Source organism: Muntiacus reevesi, chromosome 14 (genome assembly GCF_963930625.1).
Source record: "Muntiacus reevesi chromosome 14, mMunRee1.1, whole genome shotgun sequence".
Classification (NCBI taxonomy): domain Eukaryota; kingdom Metazoa; phylum Chordata; class Mammalia; order Artiodactyla; family Cervidae; genus Muntiacus; species Muntiacus reevesi.
Window position 1 is genome coordinate 67,141,000 of NC_089262.1, and position 25,370 is coordinate 67,166,369.

Here is a 25,370-nt window from a genome sequence, read left to right on the forward strand (position 1 = left end):
AAAACTCAGCAGTGGCCACAGGACTGGAAAAGGTCAACTTTCATTCCATCCCAAAGAAAGCAATCCCCAAGATGTTCAAACTACCACACAATTGCACTTAATTCACATGCCAGCAAAATAATGTTCAAAATTCTCCAAGCTAGGCTTCAACAATACATGAATCCAAAACTTCCAGATATTTTAGCTGTATTTAGAAAAGGCAGAGGAACCAGACATCAAAATGCCAACATCCACTGAATCATAGACAAAGCAAGAGAATTCCAGATAACCATCGACTTCTGCTTCATTGACTATGCACATGCTTTCAGGTGTGGATCACAACAACCTGGACCATGTTTTAAGAGACAGGAATACCAAACCACCTTACATGCCTCCTGAGAAATCTGTATGCAGGTCAAGAAGCAAGATACAACCAGACATGGAACAATGGACTGGTTCCAAATTTAGAAAGGAGTACATCAAGACTGTATATTGTCACCCTGCTTATTTAACTTATATGCACAGTACATCATGTGAAATGTCAGGCGGCTGGATGAAGTACAAGCTGGAATCAAGATTGCCAGGAGAAATATCAATAACCTCAGATATGCTGATGACACTACCATTATGGCAGAAAGCAAAGAGGAGCTAAAGAGCCTCTTGATGAAGGTGGAAGAGGAAAGTGAAAAAAACTGGCTTAAAACTCAACATTCAAAATAAATGGATTAAAAAAAAAAAAAAACCTCAACATTCAAAAAAATGAAGATCATAGCATCCAGTCCTATCACTTCATGGCAAGTAGATGGGGAAACAATGGAAACAGTGACAGACTTTCTTTTCTTGGGCCCCAAAATCACTGCAGATGGTACTGCAGCCATGAAATTAAAAGACGCTTGCTCCTTGGAAGAAAAGCCATGACCAACCCAGATGGTCAATTAAAAAGCAGAAGCACTACTTTGCGGACGAAAGTCTGTCTCGTCAAAGCTGTGATTTTTCCAGTAGTCATGTTTGGATGTGAGAGTTGGACAATAAAGAAGGCTGAGTGTCAAAGATGTGATGCTTTTGAACTTTGGTGTTCGAGAAGACTCTTGAGAGTCATTTGGACAGCAAAGATATCCAACCAATCAGTCCTAAAGGAAATCAGTCCTGAATATTCATTGGAAGGTCTGGTACTGAAGCTGAAGCTATAGTACTTTGGCCACCTGATGTGAAGAGCTGACTCACTGGAAAAGACCCTGATGCTGGGAAAGCTGAAGGCAGGAGGAGCAGGTGACAACAGAGGATGAGAGGGCTGGATGACATCATTGACTCAATGGACATGAGTTTGAGCAAGTTCTGGGAGATGGTGAAGGACAGGGAAGGCTGACTTGTTACTGTCTGAGAGGTCACAAAGCATCGGACACAACTCATTGATGAACAACAAAAGCTTTCTAGATTTCTCACTAGAATGCCTGAAAGAAGTATGTATGGACAGGTTTATAAGACTATATAGGAGGTGGTGATCAAAACTACATATTGTCACACATCTTTAACGTCCATGGCTTGCTTATTAACTCTTGTTCCATTAATTCCTTGCTTAGAGGGCCCTAACCTTGCAGAAACATGAAAATATTTACTTGTTGGCAAAGAAAGAGAAAGAAAAAACTGAGGTAAAAAGATGGCAGAATACAATAAAAAGGGGGGGGGGTTACAACAAGTAATCAGATTCTAGGAACTAACATAAATGTTAGTCTGAGCAAGACAACCTATAGAACTCATTCAAAACTGCATGAATCAAGGTAGACCTGTGGGATTAAATATGAGAAGGCAGCTAAAACAATACAAAAGATGTAAGTAATGAGCTGAGGCACTGTGAAGAGAGCCCCGAGGAACATGAACTTGTACGAGACGAAGACCATTGCAAGGATCCCAAGAGAGAATATCCATAGGACTAAAATAAAATCAAAGGAATCTGTAGTGTTACAAAAAGTAGAAAACTTTAAGATGAGCAGGACTGTCAAATATTCTTTTAAGCAATTTAACAGAGGAAAAATATTGCTACGAAGTATAATAAATAAGAAGATATTGGCTAGAGATGTTCGTAGGAACACAAAATGTGTTCAAGCTCTTTGAGGAATGATTGGATGGCACTGATGGGGTGATACAAATTTAATTTTGGAAAGTTATTAAGAGACAGGAAAGAGTAAATAAATAACTGGAAAAAGAAACTGTGTTATGCTGACATGTTTGAAACTTCATAAATGTTGTTAACTATATAATTCATAGAGTAAGGGTCCTGAGAAGGGCTGGAGATGGCATAGGCAGAAGCTATCAATGGACAGGAAGAAGAGTCGTTCTTTAATAATATAAAAAGAGAAAATGTCAGGCAGATATGTTCTTAGGTTCCAGGACAGAAATTTGAGAGACTTATCTTCTGATGCCTTGATTTTCTCCATGAATTAGAAGGTGGGTGATGAGGGACAAAATGGAATCATAAGAGTGGGTAACTATTTCAACAGATGCTATAGAGAATTGAAGAGTGAAGAGTAAAGAAACAAGGACACTTGGCTAGGCAGCGATAAATGTTGAAACCATTGTGTGATTGTTTTTTTAAGCATCACTCAGAAACCCAGCAATGGGAATAAAGAAGATAAAATGTTGAGTGTTCAGGATTGGTGTGTCTCAGGGTGTCTGTGACAGATGGACAATGGGTAAACAGACATAAGGATATCGGCAAGAAAAAAGGTTGACATTACACATTTTCATGAGTCAATTTTGTTCCCCAAAGGACATCTGATAATCTTGGAGATATTATTGATTGTCATAAGAATAGGCTATGGGTGAAATAGCAGTTATTTTAAATTATAGCTCTGATATAAACTTTAGTACAAAGAACTAGTGGTCACTGTTGGCAGAATTGCCAGAAGCCCAACTTTAGGCTTGCCCTGACATTCAAAAGGAATTCCTTAGCTAAAATAGATCTAGGACCTTCCAAAATTGGTCTAGAAGTTCAGTAAGGAAGAAATAAACATGAACACACTTATCAATATGATTTTCCCACCCTCTGCGGGGCTCCCTTCTGGCTTCACTCTTTGTAGAAAGACTTGTACTTTTACAGAACTGTGGAGCTTTTGATGAATTTCTTCACCACCAAGGATCATGACTTTTTTTGTTGGTTTTTTTTTTTTTTTTTCAGATTAAAAGCTCATCGATCATTTCTGTTGGATGAACCTCTCTGGTATACCATCTGAAGGGTATTAGGGAAAAAAATGTCATATTCCTCTAAAGACTGAAAAAGAAACATGATATTACTGATTCAACATGATAGCTGTTTCGAAGGCAGAATTAAAGGAACATAATTTCAGCAGCTTCCTCTTTTCCTCTAATCCCAGAGTTCATTGTTATTTTATACACTGAGGCACTTTGGAACCTCTCAGATGCTTTTAATCCGGCACTTCCTAGTTGGCAATTACTACTTCATCCTCGGTCTTTATGCTCTCAAGAATTTGAGCTCATAAAACAACATTGTTCTTATAATTGTGGAAAAACCACAGGAAAAGAAAAATTCCCTGTCTTGATCAAGCCCCACTTGTGAACATTTCTATATTTATTATACTTATTATACTTTAACATGTTTTAAATTTAAGGTGGAATTGCACTCTCTTTTTGAAAAAGGGGGAGAAATCAAGAAATCATTCTCACTGAACTACACTGGGAACATACATTAAGGGGTGTAAAAAAATTAAAGCGACTCCCCATGTTGCAAAATGAAGTTTAAAAGGCGTCTGAACTAAAGCTAACATCGCATGCGGCCAATGCCCTGGCAGAATGGAGGGATGCTAACTATGCCTGCCTGCAGTGTCACAGGAGCCAATTCATGGGAGAAGAATGATGGGACTTAATTAAAGGTGGATGATGTCACTTGAAACAACTTTTGGACTGAGGTTAGGTCAGGGTTAAGTTAAATTCTATGAGGAGTCCCTCTATGCCATGTCAGTGGACAGTTCAAACAAAGTTGATAGAAGGGAGGTAAAAGCCAAGAAGTTAAAAGTCGCACAGTAAAATAAGTATCAATGTGTAAAAAAAATGATGACAGTTTAAAGCATTTTGAATGCTGAAAATGTTTAAGCAGGAGCATCAGAAACAGGCTTACAAAAGCTGTTAGACCCCAGTAAGGGTGGAGCTTTTATAAGATATATCCAATGAATCCTGGCTCTTTGAAAAGGGCTCCATTTCAAATGAGTCACTTACATACTTTCCCCTGCACATCAAGAGCACCATCTTAAAAGGACCAAGGAACACTAGAGAAATCTCGTGGATAGTACACATTTTAATAGCATGTTAAGATTATGTAGGCAGGGTACACGGTTGAGAAATGTGAATTTGATCTACATAAGTAAATGATCTTTGTAAAATAATTTTAAGGAAGAAAAATTTACTCTTGGTACTATGAATTTTGCCTAAAATGTTTGACAAACAAGATATATCAATGTAATAGTCAAGAAATATGTATTGATTTCCCCATTGATAGACATTAATATAATGTCTGGAAATGTTTTAGAAAATGTAAAGATGAAATGGACATGACCATATCTTTAACAAGTAAGAGAAACAGGTATTAAACAAATGGTAACAATTAATTTAGGTAGGCATAGATATAAGAAGTCTATAACAGGTATAATCAATGTCATGAGGAATGATAGGTATAATCAATGTCATGAGGAAAATGATAGGTATGATCAACATCATGAGGAAAAATTATGGCCTCCTTCACCTAGGAATAGTAACAATTATATGATAGGTATAACCAAAGTTGTGAGGAAAAAAAAACAACAACCAGTATCCTTCACCTAATTTAGAATTATAAACATGGATTATAAGCCTACCCCAGTAAGACTGGTGCATCTAACCACATGAACCAGGTCTAATCACATGGTTCCTCTAACCACGTGGACCACACCCTTGTCTAACTTAATGAAACTATACACCGTGCCAAGTAGGATCACCCAAGATGGACGAGTCATGGTGAAGAGGTCTGACAGAATGTGGTCCACTGGAGAAGAGAATGGCAAACCACTTCAGTATTCTTGTCTTGAGAACCCCATGAACAGAATGAAAAGGCAAAAAATAGGGCGCTGAAAGACGAACTCCCCATTCGGTAGGTGTCCGATATGCTACTGGAGATCAGTGGAGAAATAACTCCAGAAAGAATGAAGAGACAGAGCCAAAGCAAAAACAATAGCCAGTTGTGGATGTGACTGGTGATGAAAGAAAGGTCTGGTGCTGTAAGAGCAATATTGCATAGGAACCTGGAATGTTAGGTCCATGAATCAAGAAAAATTGGAAGTGGCCAAGCAGGAGATGGCAAGAGTGAACGTCGACATTTTAGGAATCAGCAAATTAAAATGGACTGGAATGGGTGAATGTCACTCAGATGATCATTATAACTGCTACTGTGAGCAAGGATCCCTTAGAAGAAATGTAGTAGCCATCATAGTCAACAAAAGAGTCTGAAATGCAGTACTTGGATGCAATCTCAAAAACAACAGAATGGCCTCTGTTTGTTTCCAAGGCAAACCATTCAATATCACGGTAATCCAAGTCTATGCCCCAAACCGTAATGCTGAAGAAACTGAACTTGAAGAGTTTCTTCAGCAGAAGAACAGAAGAAACTTGAACGCTTCTATGAAGACCTACAAGACCTTCCAGGACTAACACCCAGAAGGATGTCCTTTTCATTATAGGGGACTGGAATGCAAAAGCAGCAAGTCAAGAAACACCTGGAATAACAGACAAACTTGGCCTTGGAGTACAGAATGAAGCAGGGCAAAGGCTAATAGAGTTCTGCCAAGAGAATGCACTGGTCATAGAAAACACCCTCTTCCAAAAACATAAGAGAAGACTTTACAAATGGACATCACCAGGTGGTCAACATTGAAATCAGACTGATTATATTCTTTGCAGCCAAAGATAGAGAAGCTCTATACAGTCAGCAAGAACAAGACCGGGAGCTGACTGTGGCTCAGATGATGAACTCCTTATTGCCAAATTCAGGCTGAAATTGAATAAAGTACAGAAAACGACTAGACCATTCAAGTATGACCTAAATCAAATCCCTAATGATTATACAGTGGAAGTGAGAAATAGATTTAACGGACTAGATCTGATAGACGAGGGCCTGTGTTTCTCCACTTCCCCCTCCAGCCTGTGACCCTGGTGCTTCTTTTCATCACAGCCCCCACTGAATGCTCAGGGCACAGCTGGTAAGTGAATAGATCAGAGGCTCCATTCCTCCACTGAGAAGCTCGGATGCTAGTAGGAGGAGGTATAGGCCAGGTCAGGGGCAGGGGAATGTGTAGGAGTGCAAGGGCCACTCTCCTCGCCCCCGCACTGGACACATGACCCCTTTGATGGGAACCTCTCATACTGCACACCCAGCAGGGAAAGCACAGCACAGACCCTACCTCTGAGAGACTTCAGGACACCAGCATTCCGTGGGCCCCAGGAGGGAATGTGAGAGGATCCACAGGAAGCAGGGGCTTTGAGAGGGACCTTGAAGAGGACCCTCAGCCTCCTCTTGTCCACTTCAGCCGGGGGGTGTCTCATTCGCTTCTCAGGACTCCTCACCACAGCCAGTGCAGATGTCCTGACCTTGATTCCATACGAGGTCCAACAAGGTGGTCTTTGCCTCAGTCCAGGAGAAATGACGCATGTTTCTGTCACCGTTGCCACCCCAAGGTCCACCCCTCCCCTGACCCCACTGCCTATGCTCCCTTCCTCTGACGTATGTCAGTGTGTACTTGTGTGCACACGCAGAGAATCTGCTCCACATTGCCAAAATATCCTGGGGTCTCAGGACCTCTAGTTCCCACGGCAAACTACGTGGCAGGGAGACAGCGCTAGCCTAGGAGATCCTAACTCTCCCTTCATCTCAAGACTCTGCCCCTGCCGAGGCTGATTAGTAGTAACACACACACACACACACACACACACACACACACACACACACACACTAAATAAAACTTCACAGGCTAAAACGTATTGACTGAAAATTTATAGAAGCAATAGATAAGTTTGGTACCTATTATCTGACTCAGTTGACCAAGTAGAAATTATTATTCTTAAATCTTACAAAGACAGAATCTATAGTCATGAAATGATGATTAGGATAAGAAAACTTGACATTTATTTTTTTAAACAACTGATATCAAGTCCAACACTCTAAGGAAATGTAAAGTCAGGATTTTCCAGCCAGGAGTCCTGGGGCTGACAAACGCCCCTCCCCGCCCCCACTGGGCCTGGAGCGAGTGCGCAGGCGCGAGAGGCTGCAGGTGCGAGTGCGCAGGCGCGAGCGGCCACAGGCGAGTGGGCGGAGGCACAGGGACGCCAGAGCTCCCGGACCGCTCCTGAGGGGAGGGAAGGTGGAGACTGGGTCGGTCCCCATTGCGAAAGGCCCCGGACCGGGGAGCAGCGCAGACACGAGTAAGTGCAGCTCTATCCGCAGCCCCTCACCGCGCGCCCCCGCCTGCCCAACGGCCAGCGGCCCCCGACTCCTCCAGCCTCGGGGAGCGCGAGCCTCGCTGGGTCCTCGGGTCCGGGGTCGCCGCCACCGGCCGCAGGGTGAGGACCCCGGGCCGGGGCCCAAGACGGTCGTGGAACTGTGGGCGCCCCGCGCGGTCGCAGCCCTCCCTAACTCGGCGCCCCTCGACCGCGGGGGGCGGCCTCTGGGTCTGTGGGCGCCGCCTGGACCCGGTCGCCGCGGGCTCGCGGGTTCGGGAAGGGGAGGTGCCTCCGAGGAGCCCGAAGTCGGGGCCGCGGGGTGCGCGTCGGGCGCGTTGGGTCCGCGGGTGTGAAGAGGTCTCTGCTCCCGGATGCGCGCCGGTGATGGGGGCGCCCAGCTCGGGATCCTGTTCGCTGGCCGCCAACAGCGGGTGTTCAGGTGGGACTCCGTGCTCTTTGCTAAAGCCTTCTGGAGGATAGGCTACAAAAGGTTATTAACGTTCACTTTCAGCGTTTTCAGGCTTTATTGACGGTCACTGACTCTAAGAGCGCGTCTTGGAGGGCAGTTTGTGACATACTAACATCTAAGCAAAGTTTGAAATAAAACTATTCCCGCCTTTGTATGTTTTGGGGTATGGTGAAGAGTTTTTCTTGATTCCGTTAGGCTTTTCAAGCCTAACGACTTTTGGCGACTTTTGGCGGAGCTGCACTGCTCTTAAATGGTGACAGTATTGTCGCTAAGTCATGTCCCAACTCTTGGGACACCGTGGACTGACTGTAGCCCTTCAGGCTCCTCTGTCCGTGGAATTCTCCAGGCAGGAATACTTGAGTGCGTTGCCATTTGCTTCTCCAGGAGATCTTCCCAACCCAGGAATCGAAGCCGAGTCTCTGGCATTGTAGGCAGATTCTTTAGCAACTGAGCTACTAGGGAAGCTCCTAAGTTAAATGAGCATTTAAAAAATACTTCTTTGAGCAGTTACCATAGACGCTCAAATATTTGAGAATTTTAGTTATAGTAATGGGCGTGGTTTCTTTGGTTTTTTGTTTGGTTTTGGGTCTTTGGTTATTTTTTGTTGTTGGTTGGCTGGTTTTGGGATTTTTGGATTTCTTTGGGTCGGGGTAGAGTTTGCATCAGGAGGAGATGGTATCCAAATCAGGAGAAATGTTTATTTCATGGTGTTCTGGTATGCAGTGTTGCAGTTTAAAGTATCTAATCCTGGTTAAATCTCAGATTGGCTCCAGCAAATGGATATTTTTATTGAGAATAGTTTGGGTTTTGTTCTGTGGGTTTTTTATGTGCTTTTCTTTTTTAGTAAAATCTGCTTATTTAGCATGCTTCAAATCATAATAGATTGTAGTTAACACTGGTGGTTGATGCAAGGAACAATGCTTTGTAACACAGAGATGGGTTGTCTTTTTCTACAGAAATTTGTTCTTGAGTCAGTAAATTTCCACGTAAAACTCTCAGGAGTGACTTTTGCTATAGCACTTTGGTCTCTGTAATGAGGAATAAAGCATATCATTTCACTGTTGAAGATAATGGCATATACTATAAAGATAGGCATCGGGTACATAAAAGGAATTCGAGCCTTGAGTTTGGTGAATTAGTGTCCTCAATGAAACGGCTTGTCTCTTCGAAGAGAAGGAGCGCGATAACCACATGGTGATGACCAGGGTTCTTTCCCTACCTTGAACACCAAGAGGAACGGGAGGAGACAGAGTGATTTTCAGAAGAACTGACGTTCATTTATCAACCACGTACCCTCGTTCCTTGCTGTTTCTTAATTCCCAGAGAAATTAAAAAACGTGGTTCCTAACCAGGATATTTGAATGGGAAAGGTCCTTTCAGTTCCCAGGCAGGTAACTGAATCCGTTGTATAAGCGTTCATCTGCCTGTACCTTGGAAGTAACACTGAGAAAATCGTCTTCTCTAATGGATGAAGTGGGCAGAATAGGAGGGTGGTGGAGCTTTTTGGGGCAAGTTTTCCAAAAGTTGGAGCAAAAGTAAATCAGTCTCTTCAAAGGAACAGACTCATTAGATACCAGCATTTGGGCCTTAAGGTCTTTTGCAACATCATGTAGCTTGTTAGTAAAAATACTCCAGACCAGAGAAAAATCCACGTGGTCAAATGCTTATTGGATGAAAAGTAATGAAAGAAAAAGAACATGCTGAAGATTTTTAATATCTGGTATTTGACCCAGATCAGTTGACTGAGTACAAATAAAGGTCAGTCAAGAAATCTTCCAGAGAGAGAATTTAGTCATTCAGCTGTGATGTGGACAAGAAACCTGCTATTTATTTGTTAAAAATTAATCCCAACTAAAATACTTTGTTAATTAGCAATAAATATGGATAAACTGCAAGTAGTTTACTATGCTGTGTTTTCAAAGCAGGATCAAGGAATTAAAAGTTACTGAAGTTTTCTCTGGAAAGTACTTTCTCAACATTATTTTTCAAATATTGTAATTCTGATTGCAGTGTGTATGAATCTCAGAGTAAAATCTGTTGAGGAATTGATATTCTCTGAGGTCAAATGACTGATTCAGAAGAGCAGGGTTAAATTGGAGGGTAAAAGTGTCAATAACACAAATTGATGTCTGTCATTTTAAATGTACTAGATTGAGGGCCATTTAAGTGGATCGTATAATTAGCATAATTGTGCGTATAATGGTTTATGCTAAATTACCACACAACTCCCCAAATTTCAGCAGCACAGCACTATGGTTCCCACATCACAGCCCTGGGTGGGTATTCACTTTGGGGAGACTGCACTCCTTCAGATGGTCATTCAGGAACCCAGACTCCTCCCATCCTATACCGTCTCCCTTCCCTTAGACCTCATCCCCATCTGCATCCATCAGCAGAAGGGGTCAAGAATATGGAGAAATGCATATGGAAGTTTCTGATGAGCCAGCTCTGGAAGGATCCAGGTCAGTTTCTCTGCTGCTGTTTTGGCCACAGTCCATTTCTGTGGCCACAAGAGAGACTGGGGATTCTTCCAACTGTTCTCCCCAGGAAGGGAGAACAATTAAAGTTGTCAGCAACTTTATGAATGTCAGTCATTCATTTCGATTTAATTCGTTTTCAAATCTTTATTGGCTGTTTGCCATACACCAAGCGCTGTGCAGAGTGTGACCTGAGAATTGGTTGAGCAGCATCTTGATCTTGGAGGAGTTGTGAATCCTCAGGAGAGAAGACAGAGTATGAAGTGCCTGCCATCCTAGGAGAAAGGGATTAAGAGAACCTGCTTTGAAAGTTCAGGGAATGATTCTAGATTTGAAAGCTGCCTGGAAATGATTGATTTGGATTCCACTTTCAGAGATGAACAAGATATGATTGTGAAAGAAGCTGGCATCAGGAGCCGTAGAAACAGGTCCTGCGATACAGGGTATCATAAAGAATATCATGTCGTCATTGTTCAGTTGCTAAGTTGTGTCGGTCTCTTTGCGACTCCATGGAACTAAGAAGAGATATATCATTTTACAGCTAAAGCAGCTGAAGCCTAGAGTAGGAAGGTGACCATCCAGGTCAGGTAAAGGGGTTGAAGATCAGGTTTCAAGCTGAGAAAGAGTCCACGTGGACTCAGTCTGAGCAGTTCAAACACTGAAAGGAGACCACTAATGTTCTGGGAAGGCTGGCATCTGGCCTCAGTGTGGGATTTGAGACAGAGAGTGGGCCCAGGGGGAACTGAGCCTCCGCAGTGGGCAGAGGAGGCCACCCCATCTCCGAAAAGTGCCACTGACCTCAGAGTGGGTGGAATGAGCAGTGAATTCTAGTCCACCTGAGAAAGCAGTCCAATCTGAATAACTCTGAGTTTAGGTTTATCTTACATACTTCTTAAGAAAGAACTTGGACAAGGCCAAGTCAAGTGCAGCCTCTTGAATTCCACACCCAGTATTCATTGGTGGAAGTGCTTAAACCCTCCAAGTGATTCCAGTATTTTAATTTTACTCAGTATTTAATTCCAAAGTTCTCTGTGCGATACAGTGGGTTCTTATTGTTTATTTTATATATAATATGCCTTGCGTGATTCACGCTGGTCAGACTACATGATTATGTTCACTTCTGATATAATCTTTTTAGGTACAGCCTTAAAGTCTTTGATAAGATATTTTAAAATAATTTTAGCATGTGTGTGTTCTATGATTACTTAATGAGCAAATAACTGGAATCAAAAAGAGTGTGAATGTATTTAATGTGAGGACAGGTGAAGTGAAGCAGTCTGGAAGAGGGAACCAATAAAAAGGGATCTTGGTAAATAAATAAAGACATCGTTTAGAAATGGAGAGGTATTTGGAAGGAAATTAGTGCCTGACACCATACTCTGCTCTTTGCATGTTTAGGAGCTAGTTTCTGATGTTATTTTCACCACAGATCTCCCTGTGGTGAATTGTATTTGACCTCCACACTGTTTATCTCCTGGACACATTGTGAAATTTTGAGAAGAAGCAGGTATTAGAATTTGTCTTGAGAGCAGCTATAAACATTTCCTGGAACCCCTCTAGGGTAGAAGAAAAAGGAAAGGAAAATGGAAACAAGGGATAAAGACAGCTAATAATGTTGGAGATACCACTGGGATTTGTGGTCTCTTTTTGAAATGGCTTCCCTGGTGGTTGAGACAGGAAAGAATCCACCTGCAATGCAGAAGTCCTGGGTTCGATCCCTGGGTTGGAAAGATCCCCTGGAGAAGGGAACGACTACCCACTCCAATATTCTGGCCTGGAGAATTCCATGGACAGAGGAGCCTGGTGGGCTACAGTCCATGGGGTCACAAAGAGTCGGACACAACGGAGCACTTTCAATTCACTTTTTGAAACTAAATAGAAGAAGTCAGAACGTGACTGTTTCTTGATCATGGTTTGTTTTCATTTTTGTCTTTTTTTTCTTACTCCTTCATCAGTTATTCCAGTTGATAGAACATTATGTCATCTTCAGTTTCAGTGTGAGTGCTTGTCTTGCTTCCATTTGTATTATTCATGCAAACGTTGATTGAACTGATGACCCCAAGTCATCAAGGAAACATTAAATACACTGATGAATACATTTCTTAATTTTAGAAAAAATTAATGAGTGAAGGTTAAAATACTCTTCTTAAATTTGTCATTTAAAAAATTCTCATATGCATACCTCATTGCCTAATACTGCCAGAAAAATGAAGAATTCCTATGTGTTAATGAGCCTGTATATTTTTTTACAGGTATGACTATTACCGAGTGTAACAGCCCAGTTTGCTGGCCACGTCCTGTCTCCAGGAAAGTTGTAGCTGCTGTTGTTTCAGGTAGTCCCTTGGGTACCAGAGGTGAGTTTATGAAGCTATACGACCTTTTACACTTATTTAAAAAAATTGAAGTGTCGTTGATTTACAGTGTTGTATGTCAGCTGTACAGGTAAGTAATTCAGTTGTGTGTGTGTGTGTGTGTATTCTTTTCCATTACCGTTTATTACAAGGTATTGAGTAAGTTCTCTGTGCGATACAGTGGGTTCTTATTGTTTATTTTATATATAATATGCCTTGCGTGATTCACGCTGGTCAGACAACGTGATTATGTTCACTTCTGATATAATCTTTTTAGGTACAGCCTTAAAGTCTTTGATAAGATATTTTAAAATAATTTTAGCATGTGTGTGTTCTAATTCCAGTGGTAGTTATTAGAGATATGATTTTGCATGGAGTATTTCTCTTTTTGTCCTTGACCAATTAAAAAAATTGTTTGTTTTTTTTTTTTCTGATTGGTTTGCTAGATATTTGTGACTACATTAAAAATGTTAACTTTTGTCTCATCTTAAAATACGATCTGAATTAGCAATGAATATTGTGCTATACATAAGCGCTGTGACATAAATATAGTTTCTAACTTCATAAACACATAATCTAGAAGGGAACACAGACACATATGTAACAACTGCATTTGTTTACTGAGTGAAATAGTGAGATGGATAAAGTTCTAGTAAGCCTTGAACAGCCAAATCAGCTTCAGATAGATGTGCAGTTATTTTAAAATATTTTAAACATTTTCCAGCTACATGCAGAAAATAGTGTGAAAAAGGTATGGTTTTTACTATAAGCAATTTAGCATTTTGACATTCTGAGCATCCTCATCATGAAATTAAGTCCAGAAGGAGTTTTTTTCCATGTCTCTTGAAATGGTCCTTGTTCGTCCACAACATTTCCCATAATAACAGAGGTGCTTCCAAGGGCAGGAAACGTCAACATTATTAAAGTTTCACAAAGCAAAGTCAATTTTAAGAATATGATGTCCCCAAACTGACAAAGGTCTTGAAAAATAATTTCAAGGGAGGCATAAATTATTTTCTGCTTGTCAAAGGGCAGAAATATTTAGGTTGAGCTAATGAATGGTTGAGTTTTAGAGTGGAGAATATCCTTAAAATATTACATAGATTTATACTGTCAGTAGATGCTACCTACATGAGGTTATTTGTATTTAAACAAATTTTAAAATTAAAACTTCAGTTTCTCAGTTGGATTTGCCATATTTTAAAGATGTTTATTAGCTACATGTGGCTAGTGAATACTGCATTGGATAGTACAGATGCAAAACATTTTCATTATCATAAAAAATTCTATTGAGCAATACTAAATATATACCCAGATATTCATAGAGGAGGCAACCAAATCTCAAGGAAGTAATAAAACTTCCAGAGGTCACACAGCTGTGTTTTTAAAGAAACGCAGAATGATGCAAAGGAAGTAATAACAGAGGCATTAAAGAAACCCAGGAGGTTTCTGGAACAGATAAAGTAGAGTTTAACCGTGCAGGCTTAGTTGTTAGCAGGGTTGAAGCTCATGATCATTAGGACGACCTACCTGATTGAATGTGGACAGTTAAAATTTTATGCAGTGAATTAAAAGCAGAAAAATATTTCAATTTCAATCAAAAGCTGCCAGCTCCATATTTTTAGCCTGTGCTCTGCTTCCAGATTATGTTTATCACTTTAGTATACAGGGCACCACTCAAACCAAACCCGAAGTTTGGTTTGCCTGGCCCCAAGAAATGAAACAATCTTGAGGGGTTATGGCTATATTTGAAAAGGTTGATTTTTCAATGCATCATGCAGACTGGCCCTGTTTTAAAAGGGACTCCTGCCACCACATAGTCGAAATGTGAACTCTTTTCTCACTTGGCAAAAGTCAAAGATAGGCCCTGCCTTTTTATTATTTCATTAAAATCCAAATATTATTTTTCCATTTTCTACCTTGTTTTCATCACAGTGTGATCAACTGTAGTCAAGAAAGGAAAGGTTAGATTTATCAATCGAAGTGTGATAAAGGCCCTCTAAATAATTGAACCCTCAGGAGAAACAATCCTCATGTATTCTTTTTCTGTTGCTTCAATATCTTCATAAAAAGTCATTTCAGTATGTTTGGTCCTGTAGCAGAGATTCTGTGAAGTGCTTATCTTCCTCGGAGGTCCAGAAAGCCTGTGAGTGTGTGGATAAAGGTGGGTCTTAGAGAGAGAGAGGGAGGATGGAGAGAGACTTGATGCTGAGAGAGGACAATGTTCTAAAACCTCCTTGGGTTGAAGGTAGGGGAGCAGAAATACCCATGAGTAATCTAGAGTAAAAGTTAAATAATCAAGGAGATGAATACTCTGAAGGAACATGGTAACTTCCCTCCTAGAAATAAAAGTTACCCTTATTAATTCTCTTCCTTTTGCCCCAGAAAAGCATTAGTTAGGTCTAGAGAGGGGTATTATTGCCAGAAATGGAAAAGGCAGTTTGAAGAGACTAGCCTGGAGCAGAGAGAGCAAGAAAGCTGAGCCAGTAGATGGAAAGCAGACTTCATGGAAGTCTCCAGCTCAAGTTCTGGGAACACCAAGTTCAAGTCCAAAAGGGCCCACATGGGAACTGAGGAAGACTGGCAGAGAGGGCAAAGTTACACTGAAGGTACAGTATTTATTATGGGATTGAACTCCTGAAAGGCCTTCCAGTAGCTTCCGATCTGTTCAAGAATCCTTCATGTCCTGCTGCTTCCCAGTGAGTGGCTCACAGCTTCAAGACCTCTTCTCCAGGCTAAAGAACTATTTGTAATATACCCTGCCTGTATTTTTTACTTTGGCAACCCGGACAAGGAAAGTTGAACAATTTTCAGATTCTAGAGCTTTTGCCCCAGCCCTGGAAATGCTGCAGACAGCCAATCTCAGCTAAAGGGAGCCACTTAGCCCAGGGTCACATCACCCCTTCGTACAATGCCCTTCATCCAATGACAGGTGTAAGAATATAAAAGTTAAGACATCCTCCTGAATTGGGACATCCCCCTGAAGGGGTCATCTCATTTTAAGAACTCTCCCCCAAAGGGTCACCTGAGGTTTCCTGAGGCTGCAACACAACTTTACTTCTACCTTTGCCCAATCTGATGTCCTTTTCTTCCATACGTTGTTGATGCCAAGAGTTGTCCCTAATTAATCTCTTAGACACTAATCACTGTCTCAGGGTTAGCTCTGAACATGGTGGCATTTGTTTATGATTTGGAGTGCATACCTAGACTTTAAAGTGCAGCAGTGCCCAATTGCACAAATATGTCTTTGTATTTCTCTCTCTCATCTCTGTTTTCATTTTCTCGCTGCTAGATTAGTCAGGGGACTCCCAAGTTCTTCATTGTGTCATCCTGGTACCAAGATTCTCCTGGAAATTATAAAGTTATTCACCTTCTACATCAAGTACTTCTTATTTTTTCCCTAGAAACATAAATCATCCTTAAAAGGAATTAGAGTGTCAAATCTTAAATATATTTTAGTTTCTCCACCACTTTATACATTAAATGCTTTTTCCTGGAGACTGCTTCTGACATTGGCGTTCACTGTGCTCTCAAACTGCCTAATTTGGAAGCTACTCCTGTTTCCAAATGCTGCCTTCTGCTGGTCTCCTGAAGTTCTGAAGTCTGCCCTGCCTCCACTATTAGGTATAGTTCAGTAGTTGTCTACCTCAAGGTAATAGGGTATCTTTTGGAAGCTTTATTCTTTTTCCATTTACACAGCACACACACACGTATATGATTACATATATTATATAATTCTAATACTTAAGCGTCTGTGTGACCACAGCTTTATCTGCAGCCCACAGGTTTTGCTACAGTATATTTTCATTCAGTTCAGTTCAGATGCTCAGTCATATCTGACTCTTTGCGACCCCATGAACTGCAGCATGCAAGGCCTCCCTGTCCATCACCAACTCCCAGAGTCCACCCCAACCCATATCTGTTGTGTTGGTGATGCCATCCAACTGTCTCATCCTCTGTCGTCCCCTTCTCCTCCTGCCCTCAATCTTTCCCAGCATCAGGGTCTTTTCAAATGAGTCAGTTCTTCACATCAGGTGGCCAAAGTATTGGAGTTTCAGCTTCAACATCAGTCCTTCCAATGAACACCCAGGACTGGTGTCGTTTAGGATGGACTGGTTGGAGCTCCTTGCAGTCCAAGGGACTCTCAAGAGTCCTCTCCAACACCACAGTTCAAAAGCATCAATTCTTTGGTGCTCAACTTTATAGTCCAACTCTCACTTCCATACATGACCACTGGAAAAACCATAACCTTGACTAGACGGACCTTTGTGGCCAAAGTAATGTCTCTACTTTTTAATACGCTGCCTGGGTTGGCCATAACTTTCCTTCCAAGGAGTAAGTGTCTTTTAATTTCATGGCTGCAGTCACCACCTGCAGTGATTTTGGAGCCCAGAAAAGTAAAGTCAGCCACTGTTTCCACTGTTTCCCCATCTATTTGCCATGAAGTGATGGGACCAGATGCCATGATCTTCGTTTTCTGAATGTTGAGCTTTAAGCCAACTTTTTCACTCTCCTCTTTCACTTTTATCCAGAGGCTCTTTAGTTCTTCTTCACTTTCTGCCATAAGGGTGGTGTCATCTGCATATCTGAGGTTATTGATATTTCTCCAGGCCGTCTTGATTCCAGCTTGTGCTTTCTCCAGCCCAGCGTTTCTCATGATGTACACTGCATGTAAGTTAAATGAGCAGGGTGACAATAGACAACCTTGACGTACTCCTTTTCCTAATTCTGGAACCAGTCTGTTGTTCCATGTTCAATTCTAACTGTTGCTTCCTGACCTGCATACAGGTTTCTCAAGAGGCAGGTCAGGTAGTCTGGTATTCCTATCTCCTTCAGAATTTTCCACAGTTTATTGTGATCCACACAGTCAAAGGCTTTGGCATAGTCAATAAAGCAGAAGTAGATGCTTTTCTGGACCTCTCTTGCTTTTTCGATGATCCAGCGGATGTTGGCAATTTGATCTCTGGCTCCTCTGCCTTTTCTCAAACCAGCTTGAGCATCTGGAAGTTCACGGATCAGGTATTGCTGAAGCCTGGTTTGGAGAACTTTGAGCATTACTTTACTAGTGTGTGAGATGAGTGCAATTGTGCGGTAGTTTGAGCATTCTTTGGGATTGGAATGAAAACTGACCTTTTCCAGTCCTGTGGCCACTGCTGAGTTTTCCAAATTTGCTGACATATTGAGTGCAGCACTTTTACAGCATCATCTTTCAGGATTTGAAATAGCTCAACTTGAATTCCATCACCTCCACTAGCCTTGTTCGTAGTGATGCTTACTAAGGCCCACCTGATTTCATATTCCAGGATGTCTGGCTCTAGGTCAGTGTTTCATTATCATTCAATTAATGAAATTCTAATTCCTATTATGACTTTATCTTTGACATCCATATTTATCAGAAGTATGTTTTGGTTTTTTTTTTTTAATTTAATTTGTTTATTCAGCTGCACCTGGTCTTAGTTGTGGCTTTCAGGATCTTCAGTCTTCATTGTAGCATGCAAGGTCGTTTAGTTGTGGCATGAAAACTCTTTGTTTGTGGGAACCAGTTCCCTGACTCGAGATGGAATTCAGGCTCCCTGCATTGGGAGTATGGAGTCTTAGTCACTGGACCACCATGGAAATCCAGAAGTGTGTTTTTAATGTCCAAATATTTGATAAAATATTGGTTATACATTTTAAAATTTCTTGATTATTCTGAGTCTTGTTTTATACCCAGCATTCAGTCAACTTAAAAATGTGCCATGTACACCTCAAAATTTGTATGTAAATGTGCATTTCATTCTTGTTAATGCAGTGTTTTATGCAAATGTAGGCCAAAGAGTTTTTCAATTAATTTATTTTAATTGGATATAGTTACATTAAGGATATTGTGATGGTTTTTGCCATAGGTCAACATGAAATGGCCACAGGTATACATGTGTCCCCCCCAATTCTGAACCTCCTCTCCCATTTCCCACCCCACTGTATTCCTCTGGGTTTTCTCAGAGCACCGACTTTAGGTGCCCTGGTTCATGCATCAAATTTGCACAGGTCATCTATTTTACATATGGTAATGTACATGTTTCAATGCTCTTCTCTCAAATCATCCCACTCTCATCTTTTCCCCCTGAGTCCAAAAGTCTGTTCTTTACATCTGTGTCATCTTTGCTGCCATGCATGTAGGATTGTTGGTACCATCTTTCTAAGTTCTCTCTATATGCATTAATATAGAGTATTTGTCTTTCTATTTCTGGCTTACTTCACTCTGTATAATAGGCTCCAGGTTCATCCACCTCATTAGAACTGACTCAGATGCATTCCTTTTTATAGCTGAGTAATATTTCATTGTGTGCATATAGCACAACTTTCCTATCCATTCATCTGCTGGTGGACATCTAGGTTGCTTCCTTGTCTAGCTTTGTAAATAGTGCTGCAGTGAATGTTGGGGTACATATGTCTCTTTCAATTCTGGTTTCCTCGGGGTGTATAGGCCAAAGACTTTAACAATGGTATTCAGATCTTCTGTAGTTTACTGATTTGTTGTTGTTCTGAATTATTGATCTAGGTAATTTAGATTTTATTTCTAGTTAGTTTTCAGAATTTCCCTTCATATATTGCCTCGAAGTTTAGTTTTATGACATGTTCCTTGTAAAGTAATGGTTGGTTTTATTATCCTGTCTTATCTCCAGTGATACTTTTTGCTTTCAAATCTCCCATTATTTTTTTTTTTTTCAGTTTTGCTTATTGTTTTTATGACATAAGTTTTGCATCCTTTAACTTGCAGTCTGACTATGGTGTCTTGTAAGGGGCATAGAATTAAGATTTTTGTTTGTTTCAAAAAATCTCTGCCCTTTAATGTGACTATTTACAGTTAACGTATCTTATTATAGACCTTTTACTCCTTGTTTTCTGCTTGTCCTTCCTTTTTATGTTCCTCTGGCTCTTCCTTTTAAATTCATCAAACTCCATTTTCCCTTTATTAGCTCACAATGCTTATATAGGTAGCAGTTACACATGCACCGTGACTTATTAGCTCCTTTACTGCTTCTCAAGCAGTGCTGAGACCTTAAATTTATTTTATTACTTTTTCCTCTTCCTCTTGTTTTAATGCATTCTAATTTTTATATATTTCATTATTACTCTTATGTGCAGTTAGATTTTATTCAGATTTATTCACTTACGCTTCCTTTCTGTTCTATTTAATTCCTTTGTCAAGTCCTTATTTTCCTCTATGATAATTTTCCTTCTGCCTGCGGGTCTCCCTTTCAGTTGGTTCTGATGAGAACATATTCTCTAAATTTTGTTTGTTTGCAGATTTCCTTATTTCATCTTCCAAACAACATTTTCTCTGCCTCTAGAATTCTCAGTGAGCAGTTATTTTCTTTAGCACGTTCCATTATTTTCTAGTATTAATCATTTTTGTTGAGAAGTAAGCAGTAATCTTAATCTCATGCGTTGTTGAAAGGTCAACTGTTGTTTTTCCTCTGGTTACTTCTAAGGTGTTCTGTTTTTCTTTGCTATTTGTAAATTGTACTCTGGTGGTGTTAGATATGGTTTCTTTATATTTACTCTTGTTGCGTTTTTTAGTGCTTGTTGAATTTATGGCTTGATATATTCTTTTTAGTTTTTGAGAACTCTCAGCTATTATTTCTAAATATTGTTCTCGCCCGAATCTCTCTCTTCTTTTCCCTTTGGACTCCAATGTAAACATATGATGAAAATGTTTACTGTGGCCCATATGTTTCAAATGCTCTTTTCTGTACTTTTTTATCCTTTTTGTTTTCCACGTTTAGTCTTCCTATTTTTACTGCTACTCTGTCTTCCAGTTCATTTATCTTTCTTCACCTGTGTTCGGCCCACTACTGAGTTTAATTTTGAATTCTGTCAGTTCAACTTTAATCAGTTTCTAGTTGTCTAGTTAAATTCTCTACCTTGTCATCTATTTTCCTGAACTTGGTAATATTTATCAAAATATATTTGAACTTTAATATCTAGGTCATCCATGATTCTGATTCTGTTTTTTATTCTAATTCTCCTTTTCTTGGGAGTCTTGGTGGTTCTTTGATGAACACCAGACTTGGGATATGACAAGTTGTAGAGAATCATAATGACATTCCAGTTGACCTTTGAACAACCTGGATTTAGATTGCACAGATCCACTTATATATGGATTTTTTCCCAACAACTGCAGCACTGCATGATCTGTGGTTGGTTGAATCCTCAGATGCAGAACCATAGATAGGAAGGGCCGCCTATCAAGTGATATGTGAATTTTTGACTGCATAGGGAGTCGGTGTCTCTAAGTCTTGTATTGTTGAACGGTCAACTGTCCTTTTTTCAAGAGAGAATTTCCTATTCCCAGGTAAGGAGCAGAAGGAAAGATCAGCTTATTGATCTTCAGTCATTGCACAAGCTTCATACTCATTTTCCTTCTTTATAGATGTTTCCATCAAGGTAGCTGTTTCATCAACCTTCCTAACACACATTCACGTGGACACAGATACATATAGAAACCTCCAGTGTCCTAATTCATATCATTAGCTTTCCACCGGGCCACTATTCTTTGGTGGGTTCTGAACCTCAGTTTTATCTCCTCAGCATTACAAGACTCCTGAGTCTTTGCTTTTGACTTCAGTTAGCTTTTGTTTGACTTCTTAACATCTTGCCTTGTCTACCTACGTGGAAAATGTGATAACGTCAAGGGACCACTGTTGCTGAATTGAGCTCGAGTCTCTGAATCTTTCCCATCTCTGGGATTTTGATCCTTAAAATTCTAGCTGCCTTGTTATTTCTAAAGTCCAACCCTGCTCTCTCCTCAGTCCTCCAATATTGTCCTAAGATCTACTGGCTTTTCTGCCTCTTAGGAGCCATATTTGGTTTCTCATGCTTTTGATTTTCATCAATAATTTCTAAATGACTGGATTAGATAAAGCATGTGCAGAATACTGTTCTTACTTCTATGAGTTTCTTTTCTATTTTATTTTTCTATGTCATGGCTACCTCATTAGCTTTATAATGCTCACAGTCAAATGTTGCTTATGATTTATCTGACCTTTCTAGTATGGTTTCCTAAGGTAAACTGATATAGTTGGAAGCAGAAGTCCTTACCTACTATTGAAAAATTCTGTTTTAGCTTTCTATGAGTTCTTTGATTTATTTTCTTTTGTCCCATCTTCCATCACTTTTTCCTACCAGAAATTCCGATTCTCACAGTTAATTTTAAAATTAAAAATTATAATTAAGCTAATATGTTAATAGTCAAGGGATTAATTTTGCTTTGAAGAAGAACACAGATTGATGAATGGAATATGGAGAATTTCTTAAGACCTTTGTCATTTCTAAGCATGGGAATCAGCCATCTGCACCATGATAAATTAGTCAGATATGTAAGGAAGCACTCATTATAAAATCAGCATTACTCAGTAACAATCTCAAAAGTTGCTTCACTTTCCTACTCATGTTACCAATTCCCACATGTTCAATAGGAGCTTAGAATCATGAGATAGGCCATTTTCCATGTCCTATCTTAGTAACTATAATTATTGGGAAAACAAAACTATAAATAAGGATTTGCTATGAATATATTCAAACCTTTTGTTCCTAAACATCTTCTAGAAGAAGACTGAAAAGTTTGACATAGAAACACCTCTTGATAAGTAAGAAACAGTAAAATTTCTCATAATAGTTCTTTTCTGATCCCATTATGTGATTCTCAGGTTCACACAAAATTATTTTTATATGAACTTCACAAATCTTATTTTTACTATTAAATCAGTGGCCCCACTCTTTTGAAACATGGGGCAAAATAGTTGAAATTGGAACAATTTTCCAAAACCCAGGGCATATGACATATGTACCTATAGAACGCAATATTTCTGTCTGGTTCTGCGGTAGAATTTTTCATACCTGCCAGTCTAAGTTGACTATTGTTTTTACAGTGCGTTAGTAGAAATCAAATGGTAAATTCAGTCAAACAGTCATTTCATACATCAAAAAGAAAAATCAGTCAACACAACTGTCTGACTGAAATAAAGGAAGAAAACAATTCAAGGCAAACAGTTGTCCTAGGAGACTTGTATAAATGCAGTAGCGGTGTCATGTGCAGAATTAACCTTTCCCCACCTTTAACTGGAGAACATTCTGCCAGCCAATTCAGTCAGCTCAGATAAGCCTGAATTTTAATATTCCAGTCTCATCACTCTCAGTTGATGGTGACTGCGCTTCCTTCTCCTTCCCCTGTCACTCAGTGGAGAACGTCAGAGCAGGAGGACAGTGATATCGGCATACTGTAATGGCCTGCCCTGGACTCTACAGCTTCAAAGTTCTTAAGCTGACTCAGTGATCTTACAGAGTCTGGTGCAGAAGGAATATGTGAATTAAATTACAGACCGTTGACTGCCTTCTAGCACTAACATCCCTTATTTCTGGTTCTAATATATCACTAAATACTCAAGAAGAAATTTTTGAGTGTTTAGCAGAAATATGGCTCCAAAGCAGACACATTGAAAAGAAACATTGTCATCTATGATTGGTTTTAAAGTTGACTTGTCTTTTACTCATAAACAGATTTAGTGTGAATTCAGTTTTGCTAAACGTTAGAGAATCTTTTGGAGGGACGTGCCAACTCTTTTGAGTTTTTTTGCACTCTGACTTTTAAAGCAAGGTTATTTTTCAAAAAGTTTAAGGGTTACTTGAATACTATAAAGATTATTTGTATTTTTGAGTTGCCAGTTCTCTAGAACAAATTTGTGTGCTTGAAGTTCTTAACTGTAGTACCTAGATGGCACGTGGAAAGCAAGCAGAAGAGATGACTTTTCTGCTTTGAGAGACCTCTGCCTATCTTTGTAAGTAACAGGACTCATTCCTCATGAAACAATGTTCAGAAAGGAAGGAAAGGTAGTTTTCTTAGTTGAAGCTTATGATACTGAAGAGGACTCTAAGAATAGCTTCATAAAGAGGATCTGCGTAAAACAGAAGTAACCCTAGGAAACATGTATTTTCTGATGGACTCTTATCTTTGTGATGGTGAAAAGAGGATATGGCAAGGAAGTGACACTAATACTGGCGTGTTACATCAAGCTGTCTCCTGGGATGCAGGGGTAAGCACGTGGGACAATAAAAGCACTTGAGAAAGAGTCAGCTCTCAGCCATCCATCACCTAGTTTGTGAGCATACTTGTGCCTCTCCTCCTCCTTTCCTTTTGACCATTTTACTTTTCTCAGCATATTTAAAAGAAGGCAAGGTGAAAAGAGTGGGTTAACTGTCAGATCAGTCTCATTTTCTGTTTTATAGTACCTCTCCCAGTTTGAGAACAGATAGAGAGCTTCGGAATAATGGGAAAAAAAGAGTCTCTTGGATCAGTAATAGACTCTCATGATAGTTGGCCAATCTTGTGCTCATTTAGGACGCTAAATAGCAGTAGAATGTACCAACTTCTAATTCAGTAACTAATTAAGTGCTCCTTTAGATAATATACCTGGGTAAGGGGAAAAAAACCCTATTTTTCTTTACCTTGTCATAGCATTAATGGATGTTGGGGGGAGTCTGTGTTTATCTGTCTATCCATCTAGATATAGATACATATTTTGGATTTGCTAGATTTATTATTCCTGTACCTGTTTCCCCTCAGATGTATTCCCTCTCCCTTTCTTGCTCTGCTGACCCCTAGAAGCCACATACTGTTCACATGATTAGATTTAATGAGAATCCTTGATATGTAGTTGAGGAGCAGGAGGAAGGGAGAAACCAGAGTCTTTTTCTCTATCTTGATCTTGCTGGCATCTCTGGCAGGAATGTCTTCAACTCTTTGACTCCAGGTCCTAAAAAGCCTGTCAGCCAGGTGACCATAGATGCTGTCTTGACTCTTGGTGATATCACCTGTTTCCTTTGACCTCCAGCCTAAGAGAATAGTAGTCTTCTGTTGGTGATAATCTGTGGATTGCACACATCCCTTATTTGGTCTCATGGCTCTTCCATGACTGGTATAACCAATTCTCTGTACTTAATTCCCTTTAATCTTGCTTGTAAAATGGTTTTCTTTCCTTGGCTAGCCCCTGGGATACAATGGATAGGGCAGTTTTTCTCATGACTAACTCACTAATCAGTGAGGATCAACCAATTCCCAGTAACATTAATATCCTAATTTTACTAACTCATTAGCTGCATTTGACTAACTGTAATATCTGAGCCATCCTTAGAGTATCTTTAAGGTAGCATGATTTGGGGGGTCTTGAGAAAGGTTGTAGGACCTTTCTACCAACTTCATCAATTCTCCTTCCAATGTCACATGTATAATCATTTCTTAGTCTCACAAAATCTGAGGGATAGAGGGGGAATTATAACTCTGCAGCATAGTTTCTGGAATCAGATGCAAACATTTAAAACATTAATCACACCTGTTTTTTCTAAGACAATATGAATATTTCAAATATTTGGCCTATATGAAACTTAGTAATAAATGCAATTTATAATCAGTGTCCCTATGAGATATGCCTACTGCCACATTTAATTTTTACTAACAAGGCATTTCCCCATGCAATAACAAACATGAATCATTACACAATCGTAGGGGTACAAGTAATGTCAGATTTTTCATATAAATACCATTTATTTTGGATCCAGACACAAACCACCTAGTTG

General features: G+C 39.9%; 1 protein-coding gene across 1 annotated transcript in view; it reads left to right on the plus strand.

Moving 5' to 3' along the window:
* Positions 1-7,358: 7,358 nt before the first annotated feature.
* LOC136146598 (exocyst complex component 1-like) overlaps positions 7,359-25,370 on the plus strand; it is a 109,311-nt gene continuing 91,299 nt past the window's right edge. The window contains 2 exon segments of the mRNA XM_065905552.1: positions 7,359-7,440; positions 12,657-12,758. The gene's annotated coding sequence lies outside the window, so the exon portion shown is untranslated.